This window comes from Porites lutea, chromosome 6, assembly GCF_958299795.1.
Source record: "Porites lutea chromosome 6, jaPorLute2.1, whole genome shotgun sequence".
Taxonomy (NCBI): domain Eukaryota; kingdom Metazoa; phylum Cnidaria; class Anthozoa; order Scleractinia; family Poritidae; genus Porites; species Porites lutea.
This window is the reverse complement of record NC_133206.1, coordinates 17,578,928-17,584,202: the sequence shown is the minus strand read 5'-3', so window position 1 is coordinate 17,584,202 and position 5,275 is coordinate 17,578,928. Positions and strand designations below refer to the sequence as shown.

At 38.3% G+C, this 5,275-nt stretch overlaps 1 long non-coding RNA gene across 1 annotated transcript; it reads left to right on the top strand.

The window, feature by feature from the left end:
* Positions 1-1,634: 1,634 nt before the first annotated feature.
* LOC140941230 (uncharacterized) lies at positions 1,635-5,042 on the top strand. The gene is made up of 2 exons (XR_012166436.1): positions 1,635-2,039; positions 4,515-5,042. It is a non-coding gene; the product is annotated as an uncharacterized lncRNA (long non-coding RNA).
* Positions 5,043-5,275: the final 233 nt, after the last annotated feature.

Below are 5,275 nucleotides of genomic sequence, written 5' to 3'. Positions count from 1 at the left end.
TAAAATTCTATCACTTTTCCTATATTTATACACTGCTTTTGTAATAGAGTAGGTTAGTTCCATTGTTATGCAAAGTAACTAATCATTTTATGATTAGTACTTTTATTTACCAATTAAGTCTTCACTCGCAACAGAATATTGTTACATGCATTTTACTCAGCCTCGTACCCAGGCCTGTTCGCGCTATCCGAGTGAACAGAGGAGGCTTGGAACCGAGCGCGATAGCGCGAGGCGTCCTGGGCGAATTTTCCCGACAAGCTTGACAGGTGACGTCACATCCGAAATCGCCGAGGACGACTGCGAACGAGGCTGCATTTTACTAATACTTTGTAGAGCATATAAGAAGAAGTATGAGGTGTGTGTGTTATCACGTAAATATTGAATAAATAAGGGGGGTCACATGCAATTTACATGGTCTGCAGGGCGGGGGGGGGGTCTTACAGAAATCTTGAGCTTTCCAACATATTTCCCCCCCCCCACCCCCCTCTACATAAATAATGACCGGTCCCTTATTTTGATCTATTTTGAATGGCGCGACACTGAAAACCAGCACAGTACTTCCAAAGAGTTTCGAATTCATTTGAATGGTTACACCATAGGATTTTGTCCACAGACGTTAAAGTTAGAACCACTTCACAAAAACTCCATCTTTCACTAGGGATCACTTTGGTGGTGAAAGGGTTAATGCGGACACCCAGATAATACGGGCACCATGGCATGTATCCTTAGTGTTCGCGTACTTATCGGGTTCAAGGCTTCCTGACTCTCTTACTTCTTTTCTACTTTTTTTTTGCTTTAAAATCTAAAGCTAAAGGTTTGCTCAGTGTGCAGAGATCTTGAGGTATCCGATTTCCTTTGAGACTTGAAGTCTAGACTCTGGCAAATAAAAATGAAACATTCAACAATATAAGCTAGCTACTCTAAAATGGTATCTGCGTTCCGTTTCCCGCATTTGCTTTTTGAATAAATTATGTTTTGTCCCTTTCATCAAGGTGGACAGAGTTTATTGACTGTTACCACCAGTGAGATTATCGGGAACGACGTCAGTCTTCTCTTCAACAACGGCGGTCAACAATACGTCCTAACTGCAGACACAACAACACAGAACGGGGTCCTAGCTTCGGTAAAATATTCTATCATTATTAATTTAATGTCTCCTTAAGGCCGCTTACAATTATTTAATGTTGCTTGTACAGAATTAACTATTTCCTCTGACTGGAAGTAATCACAGTCAAAGCTATTAAAGTGCAGTCGAACCTTTAAGCAGCCGTCCAGGGGGGGGGGGGGGGGGGGGGGGCACGACTTAGCGAAATTTCGTGTACCTATGATCCACCGATTTATGACATCACATCCGGTTGCAGAGTTGCTGCTCTGTTTTCGCGCGAAGCACGAAGATGGACGCCCGATGCTATTTGGTTTTCTCGTTATTTTTACCCACAGGCTAACGGAATTATGTATCTTGAATGCCGAGAATGTTGAGAAGGTATCTAGCCGGCCATTGAAGCAAATGTCATGACCAAACAAAGAAGATTTAGTATTGTTTTCACGATAAATATCATGCAGCTGCGGGGAATCATGGCGAGTGTTGCGATGTTTCAGAACGAGTGTCGTTAACGTTTTGTGCCTGTTGCGGCCTCTGATTTAGAAAAGTCATCAATCCAAATATAATTTCCTGAGCGGATTAGAATGGGGAAAACGTCTATGGCCACAGTTTAAAGTGTTCACCGCTGGAAGGCTGTATCACGCCCCGTAAAGTTGCAGAAACTTCCACTCAACTGCATGATTTTGAGGAATGTCATGGCGAGTCTTTCGCTGTTTGTAATCGAGCGTCACTCAAGAGTTTGGCTTTCGCGGCTTCTGATTCATTGAAGTCATCAATCAAAATTGCCTATCCTGAGCGAAATACCGTGGGAAAAAAGCTTATGGTCACAGTTTAAAGTGTTAACAGCTGGAAGGCTTTGCCACTCGACGTAAAGTTTTTGCAGGGGCTCGGTCTTCTGCTGTTCGAACACCCTCTGGCATGGTGTCGCATAGTTAAGGTTAGTAGGTTTGCTGATCCAGGATTTTTCTTTTAGTGCACGTGAGAGAATTACAAGGAACGTAGAGTAAAGAAATATTAGAGTTATTCAATGTTAGAGCGTGAGCTTTTGTTAAGAGAATTAGATATCAAATTTTTTAAATGGTTGATGAAAGAGGAATTCTTAAAGAACAGGTGGTACTATTAGGAAAGGGCAGTAAAACATCCTAAAGAACTACCCTTTTTCTCACAGCACTTTCTACTGGATCTCTAAAACTGTATTTTATTGGGTAAGAAACACATAAAATAGAAAAAATGTGACAGAGAATAGGCCGTTTGCTTTGGGAGGTGGTGCCCCAAGAGAGGTGGAGATATTAAGAGGGGCTACAGCCAAGAAGGACAATATCATAACCAAAACAATAATCTTGCTGATCAATTATTATTACTAGTAGTCTTTTTTGAGTACGATAGTATACCAGAAAGATACCACATGCCTGCAATTGCTGTGATCATAATTTATTGTTCTAGAGGGAGGCATGCAATGTTTTTGCTAAGGGGATTTCAGGGGTGGTAACAGCACACCTCCAGACAGACTGCATGGTTGCTTATGGGGGATTGTGAAACTTAATGACAGCAAACTTAATTTGCACAGATAAGCAAAATTACATTGCCAGTTATTTCTCTCTGTGTAGTAGGGGATAGACAGTTCAATTATGTGTGAAGGACTGGAAGTATATTTTTTTGCCAATTTTCCCTTGCTGAGCCTTAAAATCTATATTGTAAGACAGTTGTGCATAAGGGATATTTGCATTGTTTGATTCTAGGATCCTTAAAAGTTGTAAGGACAGAGGGTCTTCATGGCCCAAACAAACAAAAAGTATGTTATATGAAACTTGAATGAAATTTCCACCTGGTAGGGAGTTGTTGGGAGAAAACAGCCTCCCTGGAAAAAAAGAAAGGATATTTTTTGTTCTGTAACATGAAACTTTCATCTTAAGACTTGCACTTTTTGTTACTAGAAACAATACATGTAAGCAATGGAATCAAAATTTGAAGGACACTGCAATAATTCACTTCAGTAGAATGGTTTTTCTGTTTCCTAGTAACAATGTTTTTACTCGGTAACTTTTTAATAAGGTTGACAGTGGTCTTCTTTTAGTACAATATCTATGTTGAATGGTATGCCTGAGGGGGGAGGGGGGAGGGGTATGTACCTGTAGCTGGTGGGGCAAAAGGGAGTATCCAACAGAGAGTTCAAACCTTTTTAGGAGAAACAGTCACCCAGTGCAGCTTTGAGTGAACCAGCGATCATTTTTTTTCTTTTGGCCATACATGGACGGTATATTTATTTTTTTCTTTATACTTCAATTTAATTTTTTCCTGTTTTTTGGGGTATGAAAATGTATGATAATGAGTATGACACAAAGGAAAGTAAAATTATCCAGGGATAAAATTGAACCACAATAATAACGATATACAGCTGTGTATAAATTATTAGTATGTATACAACAGTTTTTCTTCTAGTGTTAAAGGAAATACTGAAATTTTATTCACCTACTTTATTTGATTGATCAATGATATTATTATTGTTCTATAAAAAGAAACATCAAAATATTATCAATAAACTACATGTATGAATTTTAGAAACATGCAAACCAGCCCTGAGACATTCAAGCTGTATTGATTTCCTTTTTCCCAAAAAATATCCACATTCCTTTTTATTGACTAACGTCTTTTGATCCTGTATTTGGCTCAAAATCTTAATGCTTAGATTCACAATGCATTCTTGATTCTTTTCCAGTATCTAGCGAAAAATACAGTCTAGGTATGTTGTAAATACCATCTCTTCTTAGTTGTATCCTTGACAACGGGCTTTCAATGCAATGTTCCGAGTTGTTTTAACACACAATCCCCCAACAAGTGAAGGTCTAGGAAATATTGGGTAAATGTAGATAATTATAAACATCATTTTTGTGTCAAAAAGTGTTTACACTCCTATTTCAATCTTCAAACAGCTTGATTTGCATAAAAAGAGTATTTTTTTATTGTTCAGTAGCTCTAGGCTCAAGTCCATATCTTGATCCCATCAATGTATCTTCAGTTTTAAACAGAGGTTTCAGTGGTTTCAAAACAAGCTGGTGACCACTAGAGTTCCATCGGCTACTTGATTGTATGTTGCCAGCAATTCTGTAGTCCCCCCCCCCCAGCCTCCAGATACTTTAAAACATTTTGAAATCCCTGAAGTTTATGTACTGACGATGAGCTAGTATAATTTTACAAAGGAACCCTACCAAAGGATCAGAAAGCCAAGCCAAGTAGTGTACCATAAAGATTGATCATCTCAAAACCCACCTCCTATTCCATGGCACATACCTGTATAGAAGTACTACAACCTCCTCCCTGGGTGTTAAAGTAACAGTAAAGAGGGGTTTAAGGTGTAGCCTCTTGTCTTTGTTTTATTTTTCTGATATTTGCTACAACCTTTGCTCCTCTGTAGGGAAAGATGGTTTGGCAAGAGGAAAGCAGAAGACAGTTTGATGAAATGATTTATTAATTCACATTTTACTATTCCATCTGTTAAGAGGATTTTCTAAACAGATCATTTAAATAGTCTGGAATTCATTAAAGCTGACAAAAAGCACATGCTGTTCTTGTTGTTCCTTTATAAGACAGCCTTAAATAAATTGCAGGTCTGAAAGATGGAGTTGTAAATAAGCTCATCTCGCTATGTTAATTTTTGATAATCCTTTTTCCATCAAATTTAATTACTAGTAAAAACCTGCAACTAAGAACCTGTATTTTCCCAAGTTAGCCTAAACAAGTCAGGTTCTTACATAAAAACCAATTAGCCCAGATTTAGGCTATTTAGGTTCAGTCTCAAATAGGTCCTTATTTTCTGAAAAAAAAAATACTTTGTAGCTTTGAGCTAAAAGTATTTAGTGGCATTCAGCCCTTTCCTTAGTATATGTAAAACCTGTATACCATTGCATTGCAGTCGGAGTATTAAATGATAAATATTATTAGACACCTACGTCTCAAAAGAGGACCCTGTATGTTGACTTATCTTACTTTCCCAAGTGTACACTGTGCAGAAGTTTTTTCTCAGAGATTTTATAAATAATGGTAATAGGACTGAGTGGAGTCCAATTCGGTCTGTAATCATACACGTGTTACAAAATTGGACAACCACGAAGCAGGAGTTGGATTTGTTTAATCATGAGTATGATTACAGATTGAATTGGACAAAACAAAGTCCTG